Raw genomic sequence first — 18,673 nt, 5'->3', positions numbered from 1 at the left:
CTCGGTGCCGTCCTAGTCCAGAGAAAATATGGACATGAACACGTGATGGCTTACGCTAGCCGGTCGTTGTCAAAAGTGGAAGGCAATTATTCTACAACCGAAAAGGAATGCCTCGCCATCGTTTGGGCTACAACGAAATTCCGCCCTTACCTCTATGGCAGGCCATTCAAAGTGGTCAGCGACCATCACGCGTTGTGTTGGCTCGCTAACTTAAAGGACCCTTCAGGACGGCTGGCACGGTGGAGCCTCAGATTACAAGAATACGACATCACTGTAACATACAAGTCCGGACGAAAACACTCAAATGCCGATTTTCTATCACGCGCCACCATTGACCCGCCGCCGGAAGATGACGAGGATGACGACGCCTTCCTTGGCATAATAAGCGCGGAAGACTTCGCCGAACAACAACGAGGGGACCCGGAGCTAAAAGCCCTAGTCGAGTATTTGGAAGGGCACACCGACGTTGTCCCTAGGGCATTTAAGCGTTGATTATCTTCGTTCACGCTTCAAAACAACCTACTCGTGAAGAACTTCTCACCAGTCCGCGCCAACTACCTTCTTGTTGATCCGTCGGCGCTGCGTCCAGAAGTACTGCACGCCCTACATGACGATCCGACCACTGGGCACCTCGGTTTCTCCCGGACGCTATCGAGGATACAAGACAGGTATTACTGGCCGCACCTAACCGCCGATGTCGCCCGTTACGGCAAGACACGCCGAGAGTGTCAGCGACGCAAGACACCACCGACAAGGCCAGCGGGATTACTACAGCCGATCAAGCCTCCTTACCGACCTTTTCAGCAGATCGGGATGAACTTGTTAGGACCGTTTCCGACATCAACATCCGGAAATGAGTGGATCGTCGTGGCGACGGACTATCTCACCCGCTTCGCTGAAACTAAAGCTCTACCGAAAGGCAGCGCAGCCGAAGTGGCGAAATGTTTCGTCGAGAACATCCTGCTGCGACATGGTGCCCCAGAAGTCCTCATCACCGACATAGGAACGGCTTTTACAGCAGAGCTCACCCAAGCCATTCTGCAGTACAGCCAGACAAGCCACAGGAGGACAACTGCCTAATATCCGCAGACGAATGGTCTCACGGAGCGTCTGAACAAGACCCTCGCCGACATGCTAGCAGTGTACGTCGACGTCGAGCACAAGACGTGGGATGCGGTCCTGCCGTACGTAACATTCGCTTACAACACGGCGGTGCAAGAAACAACACAGATCACGCCGTTTAAGCTGGTTTACGGCAGGAACCCGACGACGACGCCATGCTGCCGCACGTCCCTGACGAGGAAAATCTTGACGTCGCCACCTATCTCCGGAAGAAGCCCGACAGCTCGTCCGCCTGCGAATCAAGAACCAGCAGAGGACCGACAGCCGACACTACAACCTCCGACGACGCTTCGTCGAGTACCAGCCCGGTGACCGTGTTTGGGTTTGGACCCCTATACGCCGACGAGGACTGAGCGAGAAGCTTTTGCGTCGCTATTTCGGACCGTACAAGATCATCCGACGTATTGGCGCACTCGACTATGAGGTCGTGCCAGACGGCATTTCGCTATCACAGCGGCGCCGCTCACGACCTGAAATAGTCCACGTTGTGCGACTCAAGCCGTACTACCAGCGTTAATGAACTTTGGGGCTTCTCGTAACTCAGTTTTGGACTATGTTTCTTTTCGTTGTTTTGTTACTTATGTTTAATAAGTGTCCTTTTGTGTTTCACTGTCTTATATTTGTGGCATCGGGACGACGCTTTTTAAGAGGGGAGTACTAACACGTGTACTTATCTTTATCGGGCAACCACGTTTCGCCGCCTAACAAATGTTATCGCACAGCGCGGGACGCGCCTGTATGTATCCGAAGTTTCTGGAAAGTTATCGATGCTTCTATCCGCTGTCTGTTGTCGCCGAACCTTATGTTATCTGATTTCATCACCTGCCGCGAATGGTGTAGAACTTTGTGGAAGGCACGCGGGTCCCAACGATTAGTCTGGAACATTCGTCGACTGTTGTATAAAAGCCGACGCGCTTGACCCGCTGATCAGATTTCCGACGATCGCCGACCGTGTTCGCCGCTATCGTTGTGCTATAAGTGTAGCCTGCTTTTGTGGGGACAGGCTCGCCCAATAAAAGCTAGTTTTGTATTCCACCGTATTGCTGCTTTCTTCACCGTCACTACCACGTGACAATATGGTTACCTTATTAATGCGTAAAAGAAAGAGTTAAGTGCGCATTTCGTATGAAAAGTTTGCAGCTACTTTCACTGCTCTCTCAGACAGGCCCCATAAAACGAATCGCTCATGGCAGCTAACACGACAGCACGTCGTGTAGAGTATTTACATAGTTAATTCCCAAATACCATAGTAGCAATCACCTGAAAAAATGTTTCGTGGTTAAGATCGAGAGCCAATGAAGTGCACGTGCTGAATTGTTTCGTGATGGCATTCACTAGCCTTTATCAACATATGGCACACCCCGCACTCAACGGTAGCAAGTGACTGTCGGTATGGGGAGGGACGCATTGTTCGCGAAACCCATCAGTTCGCTACACGAATTGAAACCATTAAGCAGTTTTTTCACAGCGCCAATTGCAACGCCTAGAGTATACTCGAGGTACTACAGCGCAGTTTAAGGTGCCTAGAAAAGGAAAATTCAAGCGCCTTCTGCCTCACCTTGTCTCGATCCAGCTTTGTGTAAATCTACAACCGGAGAACTATACGCTTCGTCAGTACATAAAAAAAAACTTCGCAAACCTTCATAAGGAAGACGCCACAAGCCAAGCTTACATATTTCACTTCATTTTTTGACCCTCCACCGGGAAATTATATATTGAATATATGTACCATACTACTAATGATACCCGCCGTGGTTGCTCAGTGGCTATGGTGTTGGGCTGCTGAGCACGAAGTCGCGCGATCGAATCCCGGCCACGGCGGCCGCATTTCGATGGGGGCGAAATGCGAAAAGACCCGTGTGCTTAGATTTAGGTGCACGTTAAAGAACCCCAGGTGGTCAAAATTTTCGGAGTCCTCCACTACGGCGTGCCTCATAATCAGAAAGTGGTTTTGGCACGAAAAACCCCAAATATTATTATTATTACTACTAATGAATGGTGCTTCGGCTTCTTTCTGGCGGCAGTCATACAGTCACAGTCCAAAAGGGTAATTTGGGCCGAGCAACCTGTGTCATTTTTTGAAGTATTAACTTAGCGCGAATAAAAACACAGGAACAATAAAGGCGGACAAGGACAAGCGCTGGTCCTTGTCCGTATTTCTTGTTCCCGTGTTTTTATTCGCGCTAAGTTGCTACTTCAAATATGCACGACCAACTAGCCCAGCAGTCAACTCTTTTAGAACCTGTGTCAGTTCGCCGAAGAGATTAGTCCTGTATATTCCTCAAGCAACAAACACCAGTATATTGCTGAAGGGAGTTGAACGTGTAGCACGGGAAAGGGAATATATATTGGTACGTTTCTTTGCGTATTCTACAAAGAGCTGTAAGCCTCAATTAGTTTTTCACTTCAAATTACCGCCACTTATATTAAATACGTGAAGAACCGCCTAACTTTGAGAAGCAGTTAAAAAAGCAAGTGGTGCTGGTAGAATATAAACTGCAGTGCTAGAGAAGTCCTCGTGTTACTGCCGAGTGTTTCTGTGAAGAAATGCAAAAATTCGATATTATACCATGAACCACTCGTCGTAAGCAAACCTGTTATAGCGGATTAAAATCAAGGTAACTGTTGTAGAAGTCATATATAGGCAGCGTTTGTAAGATACTTGTTGTACCGCGGCAGGTATGGTATCATAGCTGGATTCTTATATGCTATGCTTTTGCGGTTGTCGATCCGCGCACGAAATAACCGCAGTGGATTGGTCTGCGGTCCTTCGGCTGGCACTGTAGCGTTGTCTTTGAGAACTGCATTGTCATATAAAAATAAGGTCTTCGAATAAATTTTCGCGAGCGAAAATATAATTCGCAAAACATATTCTCGCAAAACTATATTTGAGGGCACCGCCATAAGTATACAAGCAGAGGGAACAAGAGCGAACACACGAAAACACTGCAGAAAGCGCCCATACGCGTACCGCCCGAACTGCAGCAGACGACAGGCGCGATGATGATGATAGCAACTTTATTGTACCGCCGGATAAGGAGGCCCCTACTCCCCGTCCCCGGCAGCGTATTTGGAATATGAAAGTGTCTGCGTTCACCCGGTGAACGCAGCGCAAGCGTTAGGTTCACCCAAACGTCACGTCCGGGACGCCACATCCGGTCTTTGTTTTTTTGCGTCCGTGATGGTGTGATGTCACATTCGGCCTTTTTGGCGGCATAATATGGCATATGGCAGGCTCGGAGTGCGCGAAGCGGTGGATCGCTTATTTTTCGGGCTTTTGCTTCTCGTAAGTATACTTAGTCTTTGCGTTTGATGTGCATCCACTACGCGTAGCTAATCTTTCGACTGCATGATGCCATATATAGGTGTTCTGTGATGATACTTTATAGCCAGGTTCCTCACGAGCTTTTGTGATGCATTGCAGGGACCGCCACACCGGCCAGCCAGTGCTACAGTGTCCTAATGCAGAGAACGTATATTACACGGAACTGCGCTCCTTCAGAGTTATTTAGAGTCTTTGTCAGAAGCACGTAACAGTAACATTACTTGGTTACGGTGCTGCTACATGGCAGAATATTTGAATGGCAGATGTCCCGAGTGCGGCATGTAAGTACGTACGTACGCGCGCTTGTTTAGCCTAAATAAGAGTTTCTATTGTTCCCCAATGGAAATGCACATTCCTGATGCATGGTTCAGATCTGCCGGCTAAGGGCGGTAGTGAATAAAGTCACCAAATTGCGGCCTCGTTGCGGTCTCGCATTGCGGCCTCATTGCACGGTCGGGAAAAATTGCTTTAGAACCAAAATTTCGCTGCGCTGTCAGTAGCCATTCACTGATAAGCTTTCTCCGCAGCGTAATGCTCAGTGCAGATGTGATGGGGGTTGTGTGTGCGGTCGGAATGTGACCTATATTCCTGAACGCAGTGTCATTCAGCGATGTGCACAGCTGTGGCTGATTGTAGAATGTGGGCTGTGACAGGAGTGATGGGGACCATGCTCCTGCCTCGGCCAAGGTTGCAGCGATTTCAGAGCTGCAGGGAGCGCCCAGGCAGAACCTAATCTCGGCCCTATGCTGCAGCTCCAGCTTCTTGAGACGGGCACGTGGTAGTGCCACGAGTGGGAGGACGTACCGCAGGCGTGAGGTGGCTACTGCATGGTACAGCCGCAGAGCCCACCTAGTGGTGCAGCTCTGTCCTCGGGCAACAAGCTGGGAGACTGCCTTGTGGACCCGGAGGACCTGGACATGCAGGGTCTTGACAGCAGGCAGCCAGGTCAGCCGGTGATGAACGTGTAGCCCCGATGAACGTGTAGCCCCGGGTACGTCACTGCCGGGCTTCAAGGTCGCCTTCCAGTTGCAGCTGTGCAGCGGGCGGTTGCTCTTGGGTGGAGCAGCATGGCCTCCATCTTCCTTGCCGAGATGGCAAGGCCAATGCAGCTCAGGTAAGCAGCGGCGGTGTCGAGGGCTCTTTGCAGAGCCGAGCGCGCACTGCTGTGGCTGTGTGGTGGATTTCGCACACATAGGGCGATGTGGTCCGCGTTGATGGAGGTATTCACGTGGTTGTGGGGGTCACTCTGCAGGACAGCAGGCAGTCGGGCCAGGTTGAACAGGAAAGGGCTCACCACTGATCCTTGTGGGACGCCCTCTACCAAATAGGTCCAGGGCCTGCTGAACGACTGGATAGGGCAGGGCGTCAAAGGCCCCCTTCATGCCGATAAGCACCAGGAGCACGGCGTCACCGCAGGCCTTGGCCTCTTCCAGCGTGGAGATCACGTCCACGATGGAGTCCGCACTGCATCAGCTCCGCCGGAAGCCTATCTGCTCATCGGCCAGAAAGCAATGGCCTCCATCAGCTTGCAAGCAGCAGAGGTGAGTGAGACTGGCCAATAGGAGCTCACGTTTTTCAGCCGGCCTTCAGGATGGGGGCCACGTAGGCTGTGCGCCATGACTCCGGCACCTGCCCTGACTGCCAGATGTTTAAGCAGTCAAGCAGGTGCAGCTGCTCGCTGGCGGCCAGGTTGCGAAGCATTTGGGTTCCTGGTGCACTGGGCTCCTGGTGCACTGCGATGCTTGGAGCTCGTGCAGCGTCAGCGGGTCCTGGTAGATAGCCATAACCTGGCTCGATGGCCACCCTGGGTGGTGAGAGAGAAGGGAAGACGGAAAGGCAGGGAGGTTAACCAGGCTGAGTCCAGTTTGCTACCCTACACGTGGGGAGGGGAATGGGGAGTGAAAGAGGAAGAGAGAGAACTTAAGTGTAGGATGTCTATAGTCGGGCACTCAAGTCTGTTGCCCTCAGGCAGCGAAAAAGCGCTCGGACTGCTTTCTGGGCCAATGAACTGTGAGGCCAGGCTCCCAAGACTGGATGACAGGCCATTTACAGAAGCGAAGACCCTGTGTGGTGGTTGTGCAGGCAGCTAGGCAGGCTGACGGAAGGCTGCCCTACCTTCAGGATGGCTGCAATGCGTGGTACAGCCAGCGCAAACTGGTTGGCGAGGAGCTCCGCAAGGGCCTCTTCGCTGATGCTCAGCGTGATGGCCACGGCGAGGACAGGTTGTAGGCTTCCTCTCCTGCTGGTGAGGGATTTGAGCAGTCTCCAAGCCAGGGGTCCCCTGGACCTGCCCTCGATGGCAGAGCAGAGGCTCCTCCTGCGCCGGGCTTGGCGTCTGCAGCGGGCATCTGCACGTCTGTACTCGGTCCAATGCTCTGCCTTGCCCGTCCGGATTGCTCCACGCTCCATACGGCGCCTGGAGGCACGAATGTTGAGCAGGTGGAGGTCCGGAGCGGGGGTATCTGGTTGGGTAGAGCACTGAACGGTGGCAGCCTGAGCACAATCCACGATGGCGCTCAGGAAGTCACGGCCATCATCCAACTTGCTGCAGTGCTTCCGGAACAGGGACCAGTCTGTGACGTAAGTTCTTGACCTAGGCCTTCTCCCAGACCTGGGGCTGATCACAATAGGGAAGTGGTCAGACCCCCATTTGTCCGAAGTTGTGGCCCAGGAGTAGGAGCACTGCTCAGTGTTGAGGGAGAGGTCAATGGCCGTGCGAGCTCTGCGGTAGACGTAGGTGGGCTCCCTGGTGTTCCAAGGTCAGCAGGCCAGCTCAGCTGATGGCATCTGTGAGGCCTTTGCCTCAGCGGGTGCAGCTGCCGCTTCCCCAATCCGTGTGGTGTGCGTTGAAGTCACTGCACAGGACTGCATGCCCACCAAGGCGAACACCCAGCTGGATGAGGCTGGAGGGATCCCACGGCTTTCCTGGACGGATGCAGATGCTCGCCACAGCCGTGTCCTGGCTGCCAAGGCGTACCACAACGGCGCATGACTCCAAGGGGCCACCGGCGATGTCAGCAACAGGTAGAACAGCACGCGCCAGGGTGCTGCGGACATAGATTGCCGTGCGTGGCTTTCCTGGCTTATGGACTCCATCTAGGCAGGGTGCCGCAGTGCAACTGCGTGTGGCACAGGTGGTGGCACCCGAGTAGTCGGGAAGCCGTAGGTTCTCGGCCACGGCATGTCTCCAGCAGTGCGAGTACCGTATAGTGCAGAATATAGGTTGAGGTTTTTTCCCAAAAATATTACTAAAAGTTCACCCCTTGACTTACATACCGGCCCTTGGCACAGCATGAATAGTCGTCTGGCAGCATGTCTGGAGCGCAGACCTTTCGGCATCCACATTGTTATCGCCCCCTTGGTGACGGACGCGGCCCAACTCGCGGGCACTGCGCGGTTCTTTATTCTGACGAAGTTCTTTATTCTATGGCGCAGTGCACCCGGAGCTCAAAGACAGGGTGGCGGATTTTGTCCGCGAGCATCGTGCCAGATCTTTACCAGTCACAGCAGAACTCATCTGCATCAAAGCTATTGAGATCGCCCGAGAATCCGGACTGCCCAAGGAACAATTCAAGGGCTCCATTTATTGGGTTCGTCGCTTCATGCAACGCAAGGGATTCGCACATCGACAGCGCAAATCAATCTGGCAGAAGCAGCCAGAGGCATACGAGGACAAGTTGGTCGAATTCCAGCGCTATGTTATCCGTCTCCGGCAGCAGCATGGCTACATGTTGGTACAGATCGGCAACGCTGATGAAATGCCGGTGTGGTTCGACATGCCGTCGCTCACCACAGTGTGCGAACGCGGCACAAAAGAAGTCGAGCTTCTTTCTACGGGGAACGAGCATTCACGGTGATGCTCGCGTGTACTGCAGATGGCAGAAAGCTGCCCCCATACATAATATTCAAGAGGAAGACGCTGCCGAAAGAGGCTTTCCCACGGGATGTCGTTCGCGTGAATGAAAAGGGCTATATGGACGAGGCCCTCATGCTCAATTGGATTAAGACCGTCTGGAATCGGCAACCAGGGGCACTCTTGCGGTGTCCGAGCATGCTCGTCTTGGATGCCTTTCGCGGGCACTTGACCGCAGGATTGAAGCTGGCACTCCGCGACGGGAGGACGGAACTCGCCGTCATTCCGGGAGGCATGACGTCAACACTTCAGCCACTGGACGTCGTGCTCAACAAGCCTGTTAAAGAACGTGTCCGTGAACAATATAATCAGTGGATGGCCGGCGACAACCTGATGACCCCAACCGGCCAGCTGCGCAGGCCGCCTCTCGTCACTGTGGCCACATGGGTGTCGCAGGTTGTGCTCGCTGCCCGACGATACGGTGGTGTGGGCATTCAAGAAGTGTTGCATAAGCAAGAAGTGTTGCAAAATTTTTTGCATAAGCCAGGAACGCACACAGGAGTCCAAAGAACTTTGTCACCAGGAGAAAAAGTTACAGCACAGTGGGTCGAGTCGTAACGAAACTTGCGAGCGTCCTGGGAGACGTCGGTGTTAAGCGGGGCGAGGCGTCTGCACTCTGCGAGGCGAGACACAAACTGTTCCAAGAAAGGAACTGATGGGGGTACAGGAGTCGAAAGGAATGATACATCAAGAATGAAACTTGGTGAACAGCCATAGATGAAGAAAAAATGTTAAAATCCAGTGGTACGTTGCGTAGCCATGTTATAGGCGAATGTCATGCACGACAGGATTGCATCCCCGTTCGTGTGGCCAGAGTAGATGTACAGTCGCATGCAATATGACTTGCAACACTCTTGTTCGTTGTTGAAGGGGCTCCACGGCTGCGCAGCAGCTCTGACATTCGAAATAGCGGTTTAATAGACACCACTAATTGAAGCTGTGTTTCGGTCTGGAACTTACCATGTGTCTGCACAGCCGTACAGCCTTGGAACCCCTTCGACCACGGGCACCGGTGTTGCAATTCATATTGCACGTGACTGTACATCGCAATCATCAAGCTGTTGGTCTGCGGATGGTAACTGGAAGTCGTCTTGCGAATTGTGTTAGAGGCGCACAGAACTTCGGTAAGGATAGAAGAGAGGAAGACTGCTGCGGTCACTGAGGAGAACGCGCGGAGCGCTGCGGTGTAAGATAATGTTGTGTAGAAAGAAATCGGCGACTTCAGCAGCAGTCCAGGATGGTAGAGATGCTGTCTCCGCATAGCGTGTTGGATGGTCTATGGCCGTTGCAATCCAACGATTTCCATGTGAGGTCATGGGAAGAGGACCGTACAAGTCTATTCCAACTACTTCAAAAGGCGAAGCGGGACAAGGCAGAGGTTGTAAAGAGCCAGAAGGAGCTGTTGGGTTTGCTTTGACAATGAACGCAGGGTGCAACATACTTCGCAACGGCTGAAGATGGGCCAGGCCAGGAGCAGCAACTTCATATTCTGTTGCAAGTCTTGTGGTAGCCTAGAGGACCAGTCGTCGCATGATCGTGAAAGGCTTCAAGCACCTCGCATTGCAGAGAACATGGTATGACCGGGACCCATTTGTTGCCATCGATGTGATAAATGTTGCGATGTAAAACCCCATTGTGCAGCTTGAATTGATTAAGTTGTCGACGAAGTCAGGCGTTTGGAGGTGACGAAGAATCTTCCATGCGTTAGAGAATAGTTCAGCAGTATGGGTCGGTGCGTTAGTGGGACACAAGGACAGATGGGCTGTTGTGTCTTAGCCATTCGAGGGCTACAATGGGTAAAGCCGATGAAGAGGACTCAGAACGTACACAATCGCGGAGAGGTTATGGTGAATCGTCATGATTCGGCAGAGGGTAGCAAGAGAGAGCATTGGTGTCTTGATGCTTCTTTGCAGCCCTGTAGGTGACATTGAAATCGTACTCCTGTAGGTGAAGCACACAGCAACCCAGGTGACCTGATAAATTCTTTAGCGATGAAAGCCAGCACAGTGTGTTATGGTCGGTAACAACTGTGAAATGGCGGCCATGAAGACATGGGTGAAATTTTTGCACGGCCCAACAGCAAAGCACTCCTGCTTGGTTATGGTGTAGTAATTTTCTGCACTGGTTAGTGCACGACTAGCCTAAGCAATTACTCGTTTGTGGAATGTGTTGTCGCATTGTAGTAGAATGGCACCGAGACTGACTGCTAGCGTCGGTGTGAAAGATGGTGGGCGCGGTTGGATCAAAGTGGCGCAGTACTGGGTCTGACGTCAGGGCATGTTGCAAAAGCAGGAAAGCATGTTCACATTCGTCGGACGAAACAAAGGGTGCATTACTGGGGAGGAGTTGATGGAGCGGGGACGTAAGTGTAGCGAAGTTGCATATGAAGTGCCGGAAGAAGCAAGTCCAAGAAAACTGTGCATGTCTTTTTGACGCAGTGGACACAAAATTCGAGGATGGCAGTAAGCTTCTTGGGGTCCGGACGAATACCTTCTTTGCAGACTATGTGCCCCAGAACTTTGATGGCCTTGCTGGCCAAACTGCATTTGTGTGTGTGTGTGTGTGTGTGTGTGTGTGTGTGTGTGTGTGTGTGTGTGTGTGTGTGTGTGTGTGTGTGCGTGCGTGCGTGCGTGCGTGCGTGCGTGCGTGCGTGCGTGCGTGCGTGTGCGTGTGTTGAGCTGCAAACCAGCATTTGCAAGACAGGCAAGGACTTCATCAAGATGTTGCAAATGTTGTGAGAACATGGTTGAAAACACAATGTCGTCGAGATAGCACAGACAGGTTTTCCATTTCAAGCCGCACAAGACTTATCGATCATGCGTTCGAATGTGGCAGGCACATTGCAGAGTCCAAAAGGCATCGCACTGAACTCGTAGAGCCCATCAGGGGTAGCAAATGTCGTTTTTGCTTTGTCGGATTTGGACATCGGTATTTGCCAGTAGCCTGGTCTAAAGTCAAGGCTAGAAAAATACTCAGCACCATGGAGTGAATCTAGTGCATCATCCATCCGTGACACGGGGTGAACATCTTTGCGCACGATTTTGTTCAGCGCACGGTAACAGACGCAAGAACACACTGAGCTGTCTTCGTGACAATTGCAACGACATGAGTGTCAACAGCTCAAGTGACAGTTGATCCACGAGGCAACAGTTGGGGTTCGATTTGGTTTATTGCAGTAAGCAATGCAGACCCCTCAGAGAAGCGAATAAGGCCAGGGGTAATCAGAATTGCTCGAGATAGGGTATGGTCATAGGGTAGAATGAATACGCCGCCATCAACAATGTTACAGGAGTTGACACCTATAATCTTTTCTCTAGGTGGCCAAAGAATGTAATCGGAAGAGGTGACGAGACGAATGCATTCTTCGTGGTTAGGAAGAGAATTGCCAGTGGCATCATCCAGTTGTGTGAGGTGCTGACGACAAGAGATAGAAGCAAACGCCAAAGATAAGAAGTCCCACCCCAAGATGAGTTCATGGGTCACTCACGAAATACCGCAAAAACAATGTGGTGAAGAATTCAGTCTATGGACACACGAACAGGACACGGTGCGATTGGACGAATAATAACCTTGGCCGCTGCACAAAGAGAAAGGCCGGAGTAAGGCAATTCTTGTGTTTTATAGAGTCCCAAACAGTCACATGGCAATAATCGCCAAGCGTCTTGTAACATGGAGCCACCTCAGAATTGCGCCAAACAAAGATGATGGATGCAGCCAGTCTTGCCAGATAACTACATTTTGACTATTCTGTATTGTTTGCATTTTTTGTGTAAAAGGAATTGTCGCAGAGAGTTTTATCTTCAGTGGCCTTCATTTGACGTCATCTGCTACAACTAGCACATAAGTTAACTCCATAGCACCACTAGGATGGAGACATTGTGTCGTGGGGTGCTTCCTTAAAAGTGGACAAGAAGATTCTAAAGGAAAAGTGTGAGATGGTCACAGTAATAACCAAGGCATTTGGCATGGGAATGACCCAGCTATGAAAGTATTATCAGATGTGGACAAGCATATAATACTAAATGGCGCCTTGCACGAGTCCCAAGTGTCAAATGTAATGAGTATTGTGCATTGAAAGGGCCAAAAATGTTTTGTACATGCAAGGGAACACTATGGGCATTTGATAACAGTTGCTTAGATGTACTACATTAACAGGAACCAAACGAACTCCCTTAGACATAAGCATGCAGCAAATTCAAGGACTAGATGAAGCTTCAAAGAAGTAACTGCATTTCATGTAGGATAGGTGTGAATGACCTTTGTGCACGAGATCAGTGACAAAAACACTAAATGAATGCAGTACAGTGTCTGTATCATATCTTGTGCAGACCAAACTAGCCTGGAGTTTCAGCGTTCCTTGTCAGTTCATTTAAATAGGCACTACATTGTTCAAAGTGCAATATTGTTCTACAAAACATAATATGCAAGATGTAGCATGCTAACCCTCGTGGCTCAACAACTACTGAACCGAAACCTCAATGAGCAGTGAAGCTTCCTTGTAATTTTCATCGTAACCATACTTTCGCTCTTGAAAGTGAACCTCTTTAGTGAATTTGCTTGTGTATTAATTTTTCTTTAGGCAAGTATTTTTTATACATGTTAATGTCTCAATCCTGCTTTTTCTTTCCGGGGCTAAAACAAAATGCCTCTTATTTCACTTTGATCTTTTGACCTAGGAAGCCATCATCTGGTGCTGTGTACAGCAAGCACATGCTTCGGGCAAGGAGGGAGCCAGCACCATATCTACATCAGCAAGAACCTCGGTGCTCAAAATAAACATTTTCTGTGCAAATACCTGTCTTTTTATACTTCCAGCATGAATTAATAAGTTTCTTTTGCCTTCACATGCAGGAAGGTTTTTAGGAATAAATAGTGACTGTTGAATGCCCAGGAAAAGCCTTGAAGCCATTCTACTTGTACAGTGATAAAGTACATGTGTACTTGAACTTGATAGTACAGAAACGAAAGGCAAAGTAACAGGCAAAATGCTCGGGGCAGCAGTCGTATAAATGGTAGATGAACACAGCTAATTGTGCTGTCCAGTTTCATTCAGTTTGACCAAATGTTGCAAGAATTGCCTTCAATATGAATCATTCAGTTTAGCCAGCTAAAGTCGAACTCGTACAAACTTTGGAATGTCTGCTGGGAATTTTAGCATAAATGGTATGTGTGCATCCTTCAGCAGCACCACAAGCCCAGTAAGGTTTTTGCGTTACTGTCCCCCCTCCCTTGGGGTTATTGCAGTGTCTACTTCAAGTGCTTGAGGGTATAATGGAAAATGACTCCATTCTCCAATGAGAAGGCTATATAAATATGCAGGACAAGAGCTTGTAGGCCTGGTTATAAGCATGAATTAGATATGTATAGACCAAAGGCAATATGAATACAATATGTTAAATTGCATCCATATGTGGTAACTGCCCACATCAAAGGAAAGAAAGTGCAATACTTGCAACCTACCAACATAAACATCAGTCTAGGGAAGGATTCTGTAAGGATCCACTAAGTGGACTGTTTCAGCACACCCTGATTAGGTAGAGCTATAAGCTGGTAGAGCAAGTGGCAATCATCACCATGGGCTCTCGTGCTCTATTCATTCAGCGTGTACTAGAATGGACAGTCCACTTAGTCAACACTTACAGACTAGCCCCCTAGGGCTGTGGAAGCACGCAGTATATTAAGCTTAAGTCTGGAGTGCTACCTTCTGCTTATGTGGCAAGTCCTCCTGTTTACCTGTTCCTTTCAACTGAGAGCTGAGCACTGCCTAGGTTAAGTCAGAAAAAGCAACCAGCGTCCATAGAATTCAAACTATTACTATTTGCCCTATATAAGGGGACAGTGAAGCCTAAAATGACACTTGACTTGGGCCATATTTTTCGCGATATGCCCGAGAATATTGGGATTTCCCATCAATTTTACCCTTCCTACATCACATAGTGAACAACCTGAAAACTTAACACTGTTGCGCAGAGCGATAAAGGGTGAGGATTTGAGCGAGAAAACAACACATGACACCTGAGCGCAAACTATGAACTGGTTTATTTTTCTGCAAGTGAAGCGTACATAAAGCCTACACGCATGCACAGGAGTCCTCTTCCCGGTCTACCTACACCCTCTATTGTCAGTGATTATGCTAATCTCTTTATTGCTGAGTGAATTAGACGGCGGGCTGACACATGAGCCCTGTGGGTCCACCTTGAGGTTGTATGCTTCCACGACTTGTCTTCTCCTTCGGTTCCTACTTTTCAGCAGAATCATTGCCTTGTGATAATCACCAGTTGATAGTTTGTGCTCAGGTGTCTATTGTTTTCTCGCTCAAGTCCTGTCCCTTCGTCACTCCGCACAACAGTGTTAAGTATGTTGAACCAACTAGCACACTGCACAATTTTCCTGATCGTGAAAACAATTGTAAACTAAAGTCCGTGAGAAACAAAGTGTTCTGTCATGACATACAGATTTATGCATGATCACTTTGCTATATAAAAATACAATTTTAGCCAATGTTAACGAAGAGCTTCACTTCTGGAGTTCACTTAAATAATGGTATGGTATGGTATGATGAACTTTATTAATGTCCTGAAGATCAACCCTTAGGTTGACGCAGGCGGCTCCCACGTCGGGACAGTAAGGTTTAACCTTACCGCCGTATCATGGGCCTTCTGGACGGCCTGTACTTGATCGGAAAGAACTCCACTGTGTAGGACTCGCTGCCACCAGTCTCTCTCCTTGTCACAGTCTGTGAAAGTCACAGGACACTGCCAAAGCATGTGATCCAGAGTAATGATGCCATTACACTTCTCGCAATTGATTGGTATCTCTCTTTCAGGATATATCTTGTTAATAAAGTTTGGACTTGGATAAGTTCTTGTTTGCAGCAATCTCAGAGTCACCGCTTGAGCTCTATTGAGCTTAGCGTGTGGCACTGGGAATTCCCTTCTGTTCATGTAGTAATGCCTTGTGATTTCATTATATGTAAGTAATTGGTCCCTGTTCTCCACCTGTATATTATTAAGGTCCTGGTCGCGTAGTGCACGGATAGTAAGCCCTCGTGCAGCTGCGTTAGCCATCTCGTTTAAATTCTTCCGAGATGGATCGACAGACCCCATGTGCGCAGGAAACCAGCGGATTTCGATCTCTTGGCTGTCCAACTCACCGATCAGCTGGGCAGCCCTTTTGGTTACAAAGCCATTGGTAAAGTGTCTAATAGCCATCTTAGAATCGCTGTAAATCTTCGTCCACTTATTATTCCTTAAAGCCAATGCTATCGCTACTTGTTCCGCGACTGTCGTGTCTTTAGTCATGATTGTAATAGCATCCCGAGTGAGACCATCTGCATCTACTACTACTGCCGTAAAGGCTTTCTTTCCTCTGACCCACGCAGCATCTACAAATGCCGCATGTTCTCTGTCGTGTTCTATCTCTTGCAGGAGAGCTTTGGCCCTTGCCTTTCGTCTTTCCAGGTTGTGCACTGGGTGCATATTTCTGGGGAAAGGAGTCGTCTTGATTATCTCTCTTATGCTATCTTTTAGTTCTACTGTGCCTTCACCTGAAATTTTGGATTCGGTTGGGCACCATCCTACCTCTTCTAGTATTGCTCTACCTGGCCTTGTTCCAGAGAGCCTCTCTCTGTGGGCAATTTGCTGAGCTTCAATTATCTCGTCTATTGTGTTGTGGAGCCCCAGTTTCATTAATTTGTTATCCGGGGTGTTAATCGGTAGCCCCACTGTTGTTTTGACAAGCCTTTTAATTAATCTGTTCAACTTGTTTAGCTCTGTCTGTGTCCAAATGAGCATCCCAGCTACATATGAGAAGTGGCACAAGGCGAAAGCGTGGACCAGTCTCATGGCGCTCTCCTCTCCCAGCCCTCTTTGTCTGTTAGTGATTCTCCTTAGCAGTCTTATTACCTCCACAGTCTTGCTTGTGATGTGTCGTATTGTTCTTCCATTTGCCCCATTTGCCTCCAGGAATAACCCTAAGACTCTTATGGATTCTACTTGCTTAATAGATTTGCCTGCCTTCGTGGTTAGTACTAACCGGGGTTCTTCTTCGGGAACGTATCCCCTCGGTTTTCTACCCCTTCTTCTGTTCTTGAGTACAAGGAGTTCAGACTTACTAGCAGAGCATTTGAGTCCCATGTCTTCTAAAATAGACTCTACCTCATAAATGCTCTTCTGAAGTCTGCTTTCCGCATGTCCCATACTTCCTTCAGCGGTCCATATCGTCACATCGTCTGCATAAATGGTAAAGTGAATGCCCTCTATCCTTTTTAGTCCCTTTGCCACTTTTGACATGGCCAGGTTGAAAAGCATAGGTGACAAGACCGACCCTTGTGGCGTCCCTCTGTCACCGAGATCCATCTTCTTTGATACAATATCCCCGAATCTAAGATGAGCTGAACGATTGCCAAGAAAGGCTTTAATCACTTCATAGAGTTTTCTCCCCAATCCCAGTTCGGAAATCACTTCAAGTATTGCTCTATGCTTAATTCTGTCAAAAGCTTTTTCGACATCCAACCCCAAGAGAGCTCGAGTGTTTGTTGGTTTAGCCAATAGCAGTTGATGTTTGATTAACAACATGGCATCTTGTGTGGACAAGCCTGATCTGAAACCAATCAGATTGTACGGTAGGATGTCATTGTCCTCCACATATTTCGTTAGCCTGTTCAATATGACATGCTCCATTGTCTTCCCTAGACATGATGTTAAAGAAATTGACCTCAGATTATCCAAGTTGAGTTGCTTGCCCGGCTTTGGTATTAAGATAGTACTGGCCGTCCTCCATTCTTCTGGATATACCCCATCTTTCCATTGGTCATTAATGTATGTGGTCAGATATTTTATTGATTCGTCGTCCAAATTCTTAAGCAATCTGTTAGAGATTCCATCCGGGCCAGCTGCTGACCTACTATTCAGATCATACAGTGCCGTGCGTACCTCACTTTCGGTGAATTCTTGATCCATATATTTGCATTCTAACCCTAAGTAATCGGGATAACTCACATCCTGATCTTTCCTGAGAGGCAAGTATTTAGTAGCCAGTCGCTCCATTATGCTCTCTGCGCTTGCAGTCTGACTTTCCTGGTGTACCAGTTTCGCCACTGCCGTGCGTCTATTCGATTTAGTGCCTTTTTCGTTGAGCAGATGCCTGAGCAGACTCCAATTGCCTCCACGTTTTATCCTTCCGTCTACACAATTGCAAACCTCATCCCATTTTTGTTTCTGCAAGTATCGTGCGTGTTCCTCTATATTCTTATTGAGCTGAGCAATTCGCTTCCTAAGTCTCCTGTTTAAGCGTTGTGATTTCCATCTTTGTAAAATCGATTGCTTGGCTTCGATCAAATGCGCCAATCTACTATCAATTTGTTCGACCTCTTCCTCTGTCTCTATAGCCTTAGTTGCTGCATTCAAGTCGTCCCTAAGCTGAGCTACCCACTCTTGTAGTCTGATGCGCCCCTTTCTATCTGTGTCTGCTCTGTCTTTTCTGATTTTTCTAAAGTGATCCCAGTCTATGTAAGTGAAATGCTTTACATCCACCCCCGTCGTTTCTACCATTATGTGTAGTATGTAATGGTCGCTTCCTAGGTCCGTGCCAGAGTTTATCCAGTCTGCCCTGGGTAAGTTATAAGTAAAGGATAAGTCCGGGGTAGTGTCCCTACACGTGGAACTGCCACACCTGGTAGGAAAGGCTGGGTCCGTGATAAGAGAAAGGCCTAAATCTGTGGCGAGATGCCAGATTCCATCCCCTTTCTTACTACTCCAGCGGTAACCCCAAGATTGGTGTGGGGCGTTGAAATCCCCTCCTATTATGAGTGGCGCAGTTCTGGCTACCCTCATGGTCTTATTAAAGATGGCTCTGAAGCTCTGTCTCATCTCTCTGGGACTGCTATATATGTTGAGGCAGAACAAGCTTTGCGCTTTACCTCTGTGCCGTTTTAGGACCAATTCTATAAATATGTATTCAATTTTACTCGCCCCTAATTTTAGATCGTGCTCTATGTAAGGAATTTTCTTGTCAATTAGGGTGGCAATTCCTCTGCCTGGTTCTTTTCCTTTGCAGACCGAGTTGAAGCCGGACAGCCCGATCTCCTCCGCTAGAGTTTCCTGCAACATTATTAATTTTGGCCTATTTTCAACCGTTTTGATTATTTGTGCTAGTGACGCTCTTTTTTGCTGAAATCCTCTGCAGTTCCACTGCCACACACTAAGTCTATTTCTGTTATCCATTATTATTGTCGTTGCCTCCTGACTTGCTACCCCCTGTCACTGTTCGCTTGACTGTACCACCTGCCGCTCCTGGGGGTGTTCTTGCGCTTT

General features: G+C 48.9%; 2 long non-coding RNA genes across 2 annotated transcripts; both read left to right on the top strand.

Moving 5' to 3' along the window:
* The first annotated feature begins 4,211 nt into the window (after window positions 1-4,211).
* LOC139048349 (uncharacterized) lies at window positions 4,212-5,415 on the top strand. Its single transcript, XR_011507629.1, has 3 exons — window positions 4,212-4,408; window positions 4,547-4,728; window positions 5,101-5,415. It is a non-coding gene; the product is annotated as an uncharacterized lncRNA (long non-coding RNA).
* A 32-nt stretch (window positions 5,416-5,447) lies between these two features.
* Window positions 5,448-13,146, top strand: LOC139048611 (uncharacterized). The gene is made up of 3 exons (XR_011507815.1): window positions 5,448-5,561; window positions 5,700-5,988; window positions 13,037-13,146. It is a non-coding gene; the product is annotated as an uncharacterized lncRNA (long non-coding RNA).
* The last annotated feature ends 5,527 nt before the right edge of the window (window positions 13,147-18,673 follow it).

This window comes from Dermacentor albipictus, chromosome 8 (assembly GCF_038994185.2).
Source record: "Dermacentor albipictus isolate Rhodes 1998 colony chromosome 8, USDA_Dalb.pri_finalv2, whole genome shotgun sequence".
Lineage (NCBI taxonomy): Eukaryota > Metazoa > Arthropoda > Arachnida > Ixodida > Ixodidae > Dermacentor > Dermacentor albipictus.
Note: the sequence above shows the minus strand (reverse complement) of the source record. Positions and strands in the feature narration are given on the sequence as shown.